This window comes from Neltuma alba, unplaced genomic scaffold (genome assembly GCF_004799145.2).
Source record: "Neltuma alba isolate B1F8T4 unplaced genomic scaffold, ASM479914v2 tig00011388_pilon, whole genome shotgun sequence".
NCBI lineage: Eukaryota > Viridiplantae > Streptophyta > Magnoliopsida > Fabales > Fabaceae > Neltuma > Neltuma alba.
The window spans coordinates 265502-281706 of NW_021636081.1; positions in this window are offsets into that span (position 1 = coordinate 265502).

The following is a 16205-nucleotide window of genomic DNA, read 5'->3' on the forward strand; positions in this document are numbered from 1 at the left end:
TATATTCTTTTAATATTTACTTTTGTCTTTCTTGCAAATGTATTTCATCCTTAACATATTTTTTTATTCTCCTGATTTTTCTTCAAATTAAATATTCACATATATTTTTTTCTGTCCACTAAATATTCACATACATAAGCATATGTTTTTGTCTATGTATTCATTACAAATCTCAGAAGAAGGAATCACATCCTAAGCACTCTCCCCCATTTTATGCTTCCTCTCAATTCCTTTATATTCCATTAATGGACGCATTATATGCGGCTTCAGTGCATAGTTCCTTCAGTAATGAAGATTCAACCCTCACCTATCGTTTCACTGGTATAACCAGAATGTGCATTCTTATATTATATGTAAACTTGGTGGCAATTACCCATGCAGCCTTGCCCACTCCTGAGCTGTACTGGAAGTCCATGCTTCCCCCTACTCCACTGCCTAAATCTATCGCAGATCTCCTTCACCCACCTCGTGAGTATTGTATTGCTCCTCATTGCTAATTTTCTTCAAGCTAAGTTTCCTGATTCACTGCTAACATAAGGTTCATGCTGCCAAGTCATCAGGTGACCGTGGGAAGGCAATATTAAGTATTGAGATAAACAGTAATTTTTTACAAAATTTACTAATATCTTTCCTATTTGAAAGGAAATCTAGAACAAAGGAAGAGGGAAGGAATAGATACAGAGTGATGAGAGATGGGTATTAATTACAATTTTCTCCAAACTTCAGAAGGAAGGGGCGGCAGCTTGATAAGATAGAGAATTCAGTTGTAATTTTCTCCCCAAATGAAAAAGGAAAAAGGTGAACTCGTTCACAGCCTGAACGAGTTCTCCGTTTTGTTTTAAAAAAAATGTAAGTGTCAGAGTGAAACTTCATTAGAGCGTGATCGAGTTTATTAAAATGCAGCATCTCAGTAAATAATTCTTACAATGTAGCATTTCGATAAATATTTTTACTGTTTATAGTATTTTAGTAAAAATGCCTCTTTTTGAATACTTTGCTCGCTGTAAAGGCGCGCAATAATGCGGTTTCGATTAATTGTTAATGTGATGGATGCAATGAATCTTGGAAGTGGCGACAAATTATAAAGGAATTCCCCTTTTATTTCTTTTTCATTTTTTTGGAATGAAGTGAGTGACCCAAGAAGACCCAAGAAAAATAACCGCCAAATCCGCGTGACAGAATCACGTCATGAAATCTTGCGTCACACAGATTGCGTACTATAGGTTGTTGAGTTGTCTACTTTTTTTGACTTCTTGTTCTTTGAATATATATACACACATACTACCTCTTATCTTAGTTAGTTTGTTATTCTTTAAATATATACACACATATTACCTATTATCTTAAATATAAGAATTAGTTGATTAATTAAAGTATATTAAAAAAATAAGTTATGTTAGTTATTTGTAATAAATAAGTGTTATGTTTTTTAAAATATTCTTACTAATCAAATTTATTAGCTAGAACTATCATTATTAGAAGGGTCATTTTACAAAAATAAATAAATAAGAGAGACAAAGTAAATTTAGATTTTACATTTAGAATCAAAATAAAAATCAAATAAGATTTTATATTAAGAATAGAAGGCAGTGTATATATATGGGCACGGGTATCTTCAAACGCGTTAAAAGGTATATAACAGGACGCAGGAAAAAGGCATATAATAGTTTATTTTTAATGACATTAATCAATTTCAGTGCACCGGGATAAGATCTCATATTTTTCATGTTCATTTTTCATTACCACCACTACCCCAAAAAAAAAAAAAAACGTTTTTGCGATTCATCACTCGAAGTCCCCAAACATATTTAGATATAAATATGTTTTATACAAGTCAAGGTAAAACTTCCCTATATACTTACATTGTATTTTATAAATAATAAATAAAAAGCTGTTAAGAGTCATTCCGAACGAAAACTTAATTGTTCAACTTTACACATTGACCTCGTAATGTGAGCCCACAAAAACCATTAGAATCCATCACTCACCGTCCCACCTTGCAAGGGTAAATGCTTGGAAAAATGGCTAAAAAAGATATAAATATGTAAAATTTTAATTCTGGCATCTAATATTTAAAAATGACATGATGGAAATGAGGCCTAAACTGTCTTTTTGAAAATATTATGAAATTGCCCATATGCCCTTATGTAACATAAATGACATTAATAAAACTGAAAATGAAAAGTATTGAACTAACAATGACAAGTATTGAATTAAAAATGATAAGTTTCGTAATTTCTTTGTTCTACATTATTTTAGTTAATTAGTTAATTAACAAGTTGTGAACTAGAAATGTCACATATTAAACAGGCAATGACAAGTAATGAATTGGAAATGACAACTTTCATAACTTTTTTTTGTTCTGCATTATTTTAGCTACATAACAAATTGTGAATTAAAAATGATGGTATTGAACTGGTAATGATAAGTATTGAACTGGAATTGACAAGTTTCATAACTTGTTTTTGTCACAGAAAAACTTATGGGCAATTTCACAGCATTTTCAAAATGTCAATGCAGGTCTCACATCCTGCCCTTTTATTTTCAAATGTTAGCAAACCTGAATTAGAATGTCATATATTGAGACTTTTTTTAGGGATCTTTCCTAGATGCTTTGTGGCATATTTCTCTTTTGGGTTTAGGTGGAGTGCAACATATGATCTATTAAGGGCGACCAGTTCGAAATTTCTCCAAAAATGTCGACTTGTTAATTGTTCTTTAGAAGGTCTATTGATCTCAACAATTTGATAGTTTTTCTAATTCTTTTATTAGATCCATATATAGCATGGAATCTAAATTATATTCGACTTTCTTTATTAATGAGGATAGGTCCACATAAACAAGCTTTTATTTCTATTAAGGACATGTCCATTTAGTTTTTTTTAATTGTTTTCATTCGAGTTTTAACTCAACAAAGAATAATTAGAAAAGGGAGAATAATGAAATCATTTTGTGCTTGTTTAATCCGTGAAAATAAATATGTTACGTAGCAAATCTATTTTTCATTGTACTCAGGACATTTATCAATATTATTAGATAATTATTCAGCGGTTTAACAACAGTCTGCTTTGAAGTAATTACGGAGTACGAATAAATGAGAAAGAAAAGTCTTGCATTTCATAACTCTCTATTGCTATGCAAAACTCCCAGAAGCTATATATAACTTAGATAAGAACATTCTAACTAATTTACACGAATCAATAAAAACAACTAAAAGTATTAAATTTATCATAAATTCAAGTGATTTTTAATATTATCCTCATTAACTGTACTAAATTTTAATATCATATTAGTTTATGCTCTCTCACTAAACATTTAATGCTTATTAAAACTATCAAAAGCTCTGATAAAAGCAACAAAAATTTTCTTATAGAAGAGGTCATGTGATAAGGCATAGCGGAGGAAGTATTGAATCACACATTAGGTTATTAAAACACAAATAAATTGTTGTAGGTACCTTTTCCTTCTCACAATTTATGCACTCCATCAAGTATCAGTTTGTTGCTCGGAAATGAACCTTTTTGCGAAGCGTAAAACATGCAGGTAAGACTTTGTTATTGGAATGACAAATTAGCCCTGTCCTCTTGTCTTCACACGAATAAAATTCATATCTATGCCATTAAATTTGATTCTATACTATCAAAATAATAATAAAGCCTATAAAAGACTGACGAATAAAATATTGTCATTCCTTTATTGAAAAACTAGATATATATCCCAACACTACTCTCACTTTCACTTTTCCACAGCACTGTTAACTCTTTCACAATCTCACATCACTTCGTCACACACCTACCACTTTTTTGTTTTGTTTTACTAGACATGATTCTATTTGAATTACTATTAGACACTAAATGTGAACACTTTTTAGTGGAGATTTAAACCTTGATTTACTATCTTATAAAGTAATAACTTCATCCACTAACGCCAGGCTCAACTTTGAAGATAGCTCAATGCCCAAGCTCCACATTATGTGGAGTACTGGGCTGAGGTGAAGCCCAGCCCATGAGCCCGCTTAGTCTTCCCCTACTCTCAACTAGGTCGGTGGATCTTTGATTTGGATGAAAAGTCAATTCACACACACACACACACACACACATTATAGTAGTCAAGAAGGAAAGAGAAAAAGAAAGGAAAAGAAACAGCGGATATTGATAATTGTTTTCCATTCCTAACAACCGACAAGCCAAGCCATCGATCTTAAAGGTGATAAGGAAATCCCATGAGCTTCAATTTATTTGCCCCTTAAAAGAAGTTAGAAAAAAACCCATGCAAAGACCTATGTAAAGAGGACAAATCAAGATCCTCAGACAACTCAACTACTACTCCGTCCCTTATTATAATATCTTTTTAATTAAATTACATGGTTTAAGAAAACATTTAAAATTAGTTAAAAGTAATTAATCTGTAGCAAATGCAGTTTTTTTTTTGCCAATATATCCCTATATATAAATGGATAAATATGAAAAAGTAATAGTAATATAAATAAATAAAGAGAATATATTAAATACATTAAATTAGGGGTAAAATAGGTAATACTGCATTAAATGCTCAGACAAATTCAAAAAAGATCTTATAGAAAGAGATAAACCCATTCAAAAAACTGAATCTTATAATAAGGGACGGAGGGAGTACACATAATTAGTTAGCCTCAAAGGCCAAAAAAAAAAAAGTTGTTATTGCTAAAATAGGTAGAAAGGTGAAAGGGCGTTTTCCCAAAAAGATAAGAGAAAAGCAAAGATTTTTTGAGGAAAACAAATTTGAGTCTTTCCTAAAAGAAATAAATTCATTTTTCCTATGTTAATATCTCCATCCTTAATATAAAACTCAGTTGACTAATTTAAAAAAATTAAAAAAGTTATTGAATCACTTTAAACTAATTATATTTATCATTCTTTTTCAAATTAATTTGCTTCATTTATAAATTGATATATAACCTAGTAATTCATATAAGTTTTTTCAAGAGATCATATAAAAATGCTATAATTTAATAATTTAATAATTTTCTTAATCTCCTCAACTTAATCAATCAGATTTTACATTAAAAGTTAGAGGTAGTATATATATAGTTTATTCTCAACAGGATGAAAATGACATATTCAAAAACGAATAAATTATATTTATTTGATCAACTAATGAGCGAATGATCAATTCAACTCAAGGCAGTTTTTTATTAACAAACAATTTCATTAAAACAAATAAAATGATTACAATTTAAAAGGTTGACTGTAACAACGGTTATCTCCAGCCTTTTTAAACTCAAAATTTAATAATACTAATCACGGTAGAAAAGAATTTTAGTATAATCTTTAAAAAAAGCTACTATGGTTATAAAAAGAAATTTGATTCGCTAGAAACATTAACCATAATTAATAATATTTCATAATAACTGGGCATTGGGCTTTATGAAGCCTAGAATGTCACATTCAACTCTAAACCCATAACATGTTATTTTGTAAATAAAATTCTTCTAAACCCACAAAAGTAGCTAAGATCATTAGTCTTAGATAAATCAGAGTATGCAAAAAGAGCCATAGGTGGCAATATACATGACTCATCACATGGCAAAAAGGAAGCTATACAAGATAAACTTGATAGCTAAGCCTTCACCGCCTTTCCTGACGGATCAGCCCTAGAGCTATTACATGAAAATATTAAATCACAGGGAGAGACAAAAGCCTCAGTAACCAACAATCCTACTCATCAAGCATACAAGTAAATGCTTGGGAGGTGTCAAGTAGAACAATTACAAAAAATCATAACATTCACAATTGTCACATGGTTATATATACACATATCAAAATACAGTATCTTACTCTCAATTCTACCTTATTTCCTCACACCTTATTTGCTCTGACTGAACCCATGGGCTAGTACTGACCCATGTGATTGGTAGCTCAACATAATAAGCTCACCGATCAAGTGATGTGAACATGTCAAAATCCACAGAGCACAAGACCGGACCATGAGTTCCCCCTCTAATTCACTAGCGGAGTGTCATATGCCCTACAGCACATGAAAGAGCCAAAGGATCAACCAGTGTACATCTGGCGTCCTCCCACCTTATTACCTCTATAATATGTACAAAATTCATCCCCTCATTCTTCTTATAATATGTCTCCCATCAATCAACATTCACCATCCCCTCTCGTGTTTAGACTCATAAGATTTATAAAATAATCGTTTACCAATAACATCATAACTTTCACATTTACCAAAATTGAGATTTCAAAATTTCAATAATCAATGTCAATCCTCAAAACCATTTCTCAATAAATTCTTGTTCCACATGACAAATTTATAAATTTATTATTTCATAACTATTTTTCAATAACATAAAGTATCTCAAGGCAATTTTAACAATAAAGCCTTTCATTGCTCAAATCATAATCCAATGGCATTTCAAAAATCTCATATAATTCGAAATCACTCACAAACATCATACAAGCATACATAACAAGTGGAAAGTGATTACCTTTCACCAAGGCTATAAAAAGGATTATCACAAAGTCAACCCCGTGCTCAAACCAATAATCTAATAATTAATATACACAATTAATATAATCAAACATTAATATAAGCTAATTAATGAAGCTTATATATATTAGTTAAATTTCTAATTTAATGTAATTTTTATTCTAAATTCTCACAACTCTCATAACCTGAAATTAAGTATTTTAGAAATAACTTATAATTCTCTAACAAGCCAAATTATTTATATACATCCTCTGAATTATTTAATCAAATAAAAAGAATTTTTTCCAAAATTTCCAAATACAAACTTATTATATTTTAAACTTTCAAAATCCCATTTAAAGTTTAAACCTCAGAATCAAACAAAAAAAAAAATTCAACAGTAACTCAAATATTTATAAATAATCTACTCAAAATTCTAATAGTGTAACTATCAGATTTCTTTTTCTTCACAAATAATGAATTCTTTTAGCTAAAATAATTATTTTCAAACCTCCAGTCACACAATAAATAAAATTAAACTGATTAAAATTTTAATAACATGTCAAACAACCCAAATAAATTATTTAACAAAATTTTGATTGGTACAAATATGATATATCTTGTAAATAACATATTTTTCAAGTAAATAAATTAATTTAAATACTAAAAACCAATAAATGGGTAAATCTAAACTGATAGAGATGATCTACTATAATAGATTTATAATACTGTGGTTAATACTCATCAAAACTCAAAACTTATTCCATATATAAGTCTCAAAATTTTTTCTAATTAATATACTAATACTATCATTATAAAGTTTAAAATATATATGAAATATTTATAAATAAAGTTTGATAAACAGAAATAATTGTGTATACTTAAATTATCTTCAAAACTTAACTTTCCTTCACAATGACCGTCACTCTGCTCTCGCTTCCTTTCTTTCCCTCTCTCTTTCTCTGCCTCGCTCTCTTTCTGATCCTATCACCCCTCCTCATTTATACACCTTTCTCCAATTGTCTCCCCGTCATTTTTTTCTTCTTCTTCCGTAATTAATGCACCCCCCTCTCCAACTTTCTTCTTCAGCATTTAGGGCCTATTTGGGTGCTCTCCTAAACCATGGTTTGGGAGGCAAAATCATGGTTTGGGTGGGATGTTGCCCAAACAGCATCAATTTTGGATCAATAATCCGAAACCATAGTTTGAGCCAAAACCATGGTTTTAGTGTCCAAAACTATGGTTTTAAGAGAAGTGAATTCATTTTGCTTCTGGTTCAAATTGGAGAGTATGATTGTGCCTGTTAGAGTAGATCTCAACAATAATATGACTTTAACATCCCTTGATTATTTTTTTTATAAACATATTTAATCTTATATCTTATAAATATATATATGCACATATTAATTATTTATTAATTATATCATCTTATGTATTATTAATTATGTTGGTAAAAAATATATTATTAACAATTTTATTTCTTCAAATTAAAATATATCATAAAATTTATTTTTTATGTAATTATCATATTAACTTATGTTTTTTTTAGTAATTTGTATATATAAAAAGTGCTTCTGATAATAACTATCCAAACACTCTCACTTCTCAAAATCACTTTTTCACAAAATCTATTCTTCACAAATTCTATTCTCCAGAAACTATTTTCCAAATCATGGTTTGGTTTCATCCAAATACCCCCTTAATCCCCCCTTTTTCCACGGTCGGTGGAAAAGGTTGGGTGGGTTTTTTTTTAAATATATATTATTATATTATAATAATAAAATAGTATTATATTATATATATTTTTACTTTTATTTTTTTTACTTTCTTTTTTTTCTCAATAAATCTTAAAATAGAAATTAGGATATTACACCGACTTATTATAATTGGTTAATTTGAGTAAAATTCAAATAAACTAAAGTAGGCCGGCCCAGCTGAAAGGAACAACAGGAAAGAAACACAATTAACAAAACGAAAGACAAACTGTGTGAAGAAACTTGCCAACAAAATAATACCATTATGTGTGAAGTTTTCAATTGAATGACATCGTATGATTATAAATAGTTTAAAAATATATGGAACTTTTTTCAGTTTTTAAATTTTTGATAGATTTTTTTCAAAAAAAAAATTTCATTTTTTTCCTGTCAAGTCCAAAACATATCCAGTTTTTCAAAAGTCGCTTCGATTCCCCCTGTAATTTCAAATTATGGATCCATAGTTGATCAACGCTGAATCCAAGCCGGTTTAAGTAATCATGACAATGATTTTTTTTTTTTGTCCAAACCGAACTTCTGATTTGGTCCAATGCTTTCGTCATCATTGAGTAAATCCTAAGTTCCTAGCAACTCACACCCTTATTCATAAATTAAAAAGGTGATAATTAAAGCCAAGTTCCATGGGTTGGTAAAGACGACAACAAAGCAAAAATCCTGAACGGCCTATATATAGACTCAGTTCGCAGATGGAGAAACCAAGAAAAGGATTGAAGCAAAGTAAAGAAGCATACTGAAAAATGGGAATTTGGGTGAGGGAACAAGTAATGTGGTGGGTGGTTGCTGTTATTATAATATTAGGGTTTAATGAGGGAAGTGAGGGATGTTTGGAAGAAGAGAGAGAAGCTCTTCTGAGAATGAAAGAAGCTTTCAATTACCCAAATGGCTCTTCTCTTCCTTCTTGGAATAACCTTAACCCTTCTGATTGCTGCACTTGGGAGGGTGTCACCTGTGATAATTCCACACACACAGCTATAAGCCTTGTTTTGATCAATAAAAGAGCTCCAGAGTTAGAACACTCCAAGTGGTCATTGAATGCTTCTTATTTCCTCCCTTTCCACCAACTTCAGGAATTTGATTTGTCTCGAAATTCTTTGTCAGGTCACTTTTTCTTTTTCCCACTAATTACTTTTTATGATTTGTGATTCTAATGGGTTTTGTAAGGATCTCAACGCCGATATATAATAATGCCATGAGATATTATCCAGACACATCCTTAAACACTGAACTTGAATATTCTGTTCTATCGTTCTAACTTGTTTGATTTAGTTTGACTAATGACTAGGGCGAATCTAATTACTTTATATAAGTTGATTTTTTTAATTTTCCTTTTTACATTTTTAAGTTTATTTAGGCGGCAATTTTTAATCAATAAAAAATCTGGCATATTGTAGACATCTTTGGATCTTTTAAAAAGTACCAAATATCCAATCAAATATTGAATGAAATATTATATTACACATATATTATGTCTTATATATAGATATAATTTAAAACATTATGTTTAATATTATATTTCAAACTAATATATATGAAGTGTGTTTTTTTGGCCAATTAATATCGGAGGTTTGATTTATGCTAAATCACTAGTTTTATGATATAATGAAGGGCGAAAGATAACTTTGAATTATTGTTTTTGTGCGCCAATCTTTTACTTCACGTTGCATCTAGACATCTAGAGGTTGATTATATTAATGAAATGTTTTTTCATTCAATTTTTTCACCTACTTTAACATTAAAAAGCTGCGTATGATATTTTTGTTCGGGAAAATGACCCAAAAATAGCACTTGACTCCCAAAATTTCAAAAAGGTCATATTAATACGTAAAAAGATAAATTATTCATTAAGCAGGAATTTGAGATTTTAAAATTTATTGACTACTTTTGGAAAATGACCCAAAAATACCACTTGAATCCCAAAACTTCAAAAAGGTCATGCTAATATGCAAAAAGATAAATTATTCATTGAGCAGGAATTTGAGATTTTAAAATTTATTGACTACTTTTGTTTCTAGAGTTTTGATGGCTATTCTAATTTAGCTATTGTGTACTCCAATTTTAGTGTTGACTATTTTTATTTCAAAAATTTTAAAAATGAGTTGGGAGCCACCAAGGATCCAGTGACTATTTTTTGCCCCAGATATTGAAATGTGAAATTGATAGTTTGTCACCAATTTGTCTTTTTAAATATTAGCATCACCTTCATGGAATTTTGGAAGTCAAGTAGTATTTTATTGGCATTTCCCTTTTTTGTTGTTATGGAAGCAGGGTTATTTGGCGAAATTAGGTTGGACAACTTGCAAACTTTGTATCTGGAAGATAATCAGCTCACGGAGATCCCCTTCTTTGGTGATTAAATTTTATTTTCCAAGTTCTGTCTTGTAATGACCCCAAGAATTATTTGAGAACTCTTAAATTAAACAATAATTGATTAATGGATGAAGCAAGTTGATAAAATCGGAGATAGAGAGAAGAAACAATAAATGTAGTCAAAAGTAACAGTAACAACAGTAATAATCATAACAATATTATTAGATTAGCATATTTCATATCTATATTTAAATTTTTGGATTAAATGCAAAAGGAGAAGTTGGGTGTATTCTATTGTAGTGAATAAATATTTATTTATTAAATAAAAATAATAATAATAAATTTGAATTAAAAAAGGAAGGAAAAAATAGAGATATGGGGAATTAAATACTAAATATTATTAATATCTCATTATTATATTTGAGACTGAATCTAATAGAGCCTTATTTCTTGTTCCATTCAAGTCTCGTGTGTGCGCCGAGGGGATGATTTATTTATTACCTTTACCACTCAAAATTACCATATTGCCCTTAAATAAACATAATGCTGATTATATTTTATTTCATATATATCACTCCGTCATTCCTTCCGGGGGAGGTGGGGTGATCCCTGAGACCCTGAGACCCTGAGACCCTGAGTAAAGGAGAAGAAATTTCTAGAGGGTCTCATCCGATCCCACTCTCAACATTGAAATCGCTTGCTTTCTTTTCCCTTGTTCTCCTGCAGTGCCAATGCTGTGTCTGTCTAGTTGGTCTGATATGGTTAAAAGGTTTTGTTTTGAAACACCAACCTTCTTCTCCCATTTCTGTTTTCATGACATGGCCGTCAGACAAGGTGTACGCAAAGCTTCACATTTTTATTCATACGTGATTTTCTAGGTATATTTAGAGATCTTCCTCCTACTTTGTTTTTTAGAATGCTACTATTTTCTTAATGTAGCAAAGTGTTGTCCCCTCCCCATGTTCGGGTATGTGTGTGGAGTGGGAAATCTAGTTGATGTTAGATTTGAGTTTTACCAAGTTTTGGTGATTAAATGAAGTTGAATTATAAGTATAATGTATGTGGTTGGGGGCTGTAGTTTTAAGAGGAACATGCTTTTTTAAGCTTTCCAAATTAAATGCATATTAGGTGTTTGATAAAATGTTCGAAAGTAGGATTGAAAGCAAAATATTGGTATTGAATGGAATATTGAGACTTTTGTGAAACTACTATGGCGCTTGAACTTGAACGATATGTGGTTGATGTATGGTGTTTATTTATAGGTTAAAAAGTTGTCAAGAAATCTAATTTATTTGGTTTTGGGGTTTAACAAGGATGCTTAAATTTGATTGCTTGGCAATTTGAGATGATGATGATTGTTTTACAACTTGATTTTTATAATGCATACGAAGTGTTTGTGGAATTGTGTAGAAAAGAAATTTGGTTAAATTAAGAGTGTTCTAATTGAAAACTTGGTGAAAAGGAAAAAAAAAGAGTTGATGTTGGAAAGAACACCATTTGAAAACTTCGATAGTTAAGTGTGTTTTTTCTTATGCAATCCTGGAATGCCTATGTGGTGGTTGATTGTACTTGTTAAGTTGTTGAAGAATATTAACAAATGACTCTAGTAATATAAGTTTAGGCTATAAAGGTAGAATGTTGATTGTGGGGTATTGGATGCGTTTGTTTTGTATAACATGGTATGATTTCTTAAACAATAGCTTTGATTTAAGAATTGAATTGTGAGCGCATCGATATCTTAAGTGTTGATATAATTATGTGAAGTGACTTATAAAACTTAAAATGATGTTTGGATGTGGTAAAAGTTAAGGAAAGCCTTGTTAGTGAAAAGAAAATCTTGTTAAGTGAGACACTGTGAATATTTCAACAAAAATTATGGTTGGAATGCTAATGACATTGTTTGAACACTAGGAAGTAAGGAGTAAATACAATTCATAAGCTGATTAATAGGAGTACATTGTATATTGAGAGCGTAGTAGGTGTGTAAATAGCTCCTATAAACATTTTCTTATTTGTTATATTATTATTTAGCTACTACATTTCTCAAGTATGGTTTAAACAAAACAAATTAATTTGAACTGTATTGTTATTCATTTTCACTTTATTGACATCGTAATGTTTTAACATCGTGAAATGTTTTTATGTCCAATGACAGAATTTGAATAAAATATTTTAGATTTTTTGAACTTTCAAGTTAGGGTCTTCTGTTATGAAATATTCATCTTACAAAGTTTTAGTGATAAAGAAAAGCTTTGTTGGCTATGGTTTTCGACCCCATACATGCTTGCAAATGTTTTTGTGAGGACTGAATACAGAATGCTGGTTGCTAACAGCAGAACCGTTAGTCCGTAGTGTGTCATGATTACTATCGAGCTCTCTTGTTTTGTGGTTTCAGCTGCTCTTGTTTCATGGCTTTGGTTGCGCTTGATATTTGTGGTTTTGATTGTGTTTTTTTTTGTGTGGCTTCCATTGCACTTGTATTGGTGTACCATGGTTAAGTACATTGAGCTCGCTTGATATTCGTGGGCATCGTTCCCGCGCTTGTGTTCATGGTTTTAGCCACACTTGTTGGTTACTTGCCCTCATGGACTGTGTGTCCATGCTTGTTGCTCGTTCTATCGAAGTCCTCAATCGAAAAAGGTTTTTCACACTATTACATGATTATCTTTCATGCATGAGTTGCTTTAATGTTTATTAAATTTTATCTACTAAAAATCATTTATATATTTTCTTTTATATTTTACTAGAGTTATAAATAACCATTAATAATTTATTTTATAAAACAATACGTGCACAAATTTTCTTTTAAGCACTGTCTTATCTTGTTCTCATTAATGGTACATTATTCATCAAATATTTTTTTTGACATTAGAGAGCATCGTATACTTTGATAGTAGAGGCGTTTCATTGTTGATCAAAGCTTGTAAATTTACTGAGTAGGCCTACTAATTGACGTAAATTTAAATTTACGCCTTTTTTGTTTTTATAATTTAAATGCTCTATGTAGTTTACATGCAAATTTCTGTCCTTTTTTGTTATTTGGAATGTCTGTTTTTGTGTGAATACAATAAATATTTTTATATGTTTGATTTAGTGATAATATCATTATTAAGTGGGGTAATTATTGTATTGTTTTAAGACTTAAGGAATATGAGTTCTCGTATATTTTGTGCCAGTCCTCCCTTATTTTTTGGGGCGTGGCATGTTTGATGTCATATCATGTCCTTCTTGAAAGAAGGAAATTAAAAGAATAAAGAATAATAAATCATTTAGTATCCACTTGTTTACTTCTTTAATTTATCTTTTTTTCAATATTTCTATTTCATATTTTATAGATGATTTTCATTCAGCTTATTCGAAGACTTTGGAATTCTCTTCAAATTACTCGGAGGACAGTCATCCAGAATCTAATACATTTCTCGTATCTCTAGCCTCCGTGCGGACATTGTCCCTTTATAACAATAGCCGAAAAGAACCAGAGTTGGGTCTAGTGAAAGGGGTCAGTCTTTCATAACGTGACGAACCAAGGTTTGAATCCCTGCTGGGAGAGGAGTTCACATTTAGTACCTGACAGTGCTTCGAATAGAATTACCTCCAATAGGAGGACACCTATGCTTTAGCAAAAAAAAAAAAAAAAAAAGCCGAAAAGGCTCACTACCCCAGCAAGGTATTATATTTGTATCTTTCTTTCATAAAAATAACTTACTATATGAATATACAACTAACTTACAATATTCAGAATTTACTATATGGTTTTGTTTAGTATATACTACATCTGGTCTTTAATATAAAAGCTGTTAATTGACTAATTTGAGTATATTAATAAAATTAGTTAAGTTAGTTATTTGTAATAAATATGTGTTGTCTTTTTTAAATTATCCTTATTAATCATGTGTATTAGCTAGAGCTACAATTTGACAAAATCTTTAATATATGCAATTACTACGAAAAATATTTTAAAAAAATGAATAAATATGAGACAAAATGACTTGTAAATAGTATAAGATAAAAGAGCATTAACTCAACAAGTAAGGATTTGATTTTCATGGGTATATACGCTGATAGCTTACTGCAATGCATCTTGCCCTAGAGAGAATATCTGTGTTACTCCCTCTATCCCTTTTTAAAGCAACATTGGATTCCAAAACTAATAAATAAGTAAAAATTTGAAGTTCTTTTTTCAAAATACTCTTATTTATAGGACAAAGAGTATAAGAAAGAAAATAAGAAAATTATTATAATAAAGATAATTATGAAAGAGAAAGAATGAGTGATGGAAAAAGATAATGGTTTGGGAAATAAGATAATAAATATATTGAATATTAAAATAAATAATTAATAGAAGTAAAATAGAAAATTCGCTATAAAAATTTAAGACAACTTGTAAATGTTGCTTATATTTAGGAAAAAGATGGTAGTTGTTGCTTATAAAAAGAGGACCCTTCTCCAGCTCTCTCCAAACCAGCTTGGCGTCTCTTCTCGCAAAACCAGTCAGCGTTTCTCCTCAGGTCCAGCGGAGAAGAAGATCACCCAGAACAGTTTCGGCGGCCTTCCTTCAAGACAATCATGAACAGCTCCAGAACAGTTAGACCCCCTTCGGCGCCTTCCCCTGTTCCTCCACCAGTTCGCCCCCCCTTTTTTTTTAAGATGATGATGAATAGTGATCAATAGGTCTTCCCCAAAGTGCAAACGGTGTCGTCCTTGAACTCCTCTAATAAGTCTTCCAATTCACCAACGCAACACGTGTCCAAGGATGAAGATTCAAAGTCTCAAATCACCAGTAGGGGTGCCCATGGAACGAGACAAGACCGGGATTCCTCCATCCCGTATCCCCTCGCGGAAAGATATACAAGACGGCATTTTCGTCCCGTGCCTATCCCGTCCCGTCCCAGAGTTGTCCCGGTCTCATCGGGATCGAGATGGGGTTAGGACGTCTCTAAAAAAAAAAAAGGACAGAGTCAAGCAAGATTGCAATACAGAAACTACATGAGTTTTCACTTTTCAAGATATTCATTATTTCAGATTCCAACTCTATTACAATAATCCGAAGAACAAATCAAAATCCAAATGAAGAAAAACAAAAACCCAACAGCAAAAAATGAAGAGTGAAAGAAGAAAGTGAGATCAAGAAGAGAGAGAGGGTAGCAGCAATGAAACAAAGAGAGGGAGTGGAAATACCTTTAGCTTCTGTCATGCCCAGCACCTCTTTTCTTTCCTTCAATCTCTCTTTGTTGATTTGTGCATGCAGGAAGTAACTGATGAGATCTATGCTTTCCTGTTCAGCGTTTTTGTCTCCATCGTTTTATTTCCCATTTGACTGTGCAAGTGCCAAGTGATGGCAAGAGGCAAGGGAGTGACAACTGATAAGTTTGGTTGGGCAGCGCATTAAAAGGAAAAGGATAGAAATAAGGGTTTGCATTTATTATATATTATATATTTATATATTAATATATATGTTATACATATAATAAAATGAAAAAAAAAATACATATAAGTATATTCGGGAGGGGACGGGACAAGACCGTCCCGCGTCCTGTCTCGTCCCCTCCCGGTCTCTTTTTTGTCCTGTCCTGAAAAATTTCGGGACAGGCTTGTCTTGTCCCAATAGGACTAGGACCGGGATGGGCCAATTGGGACAGGCCCAACATGAGCAGCCCTAATCACCAG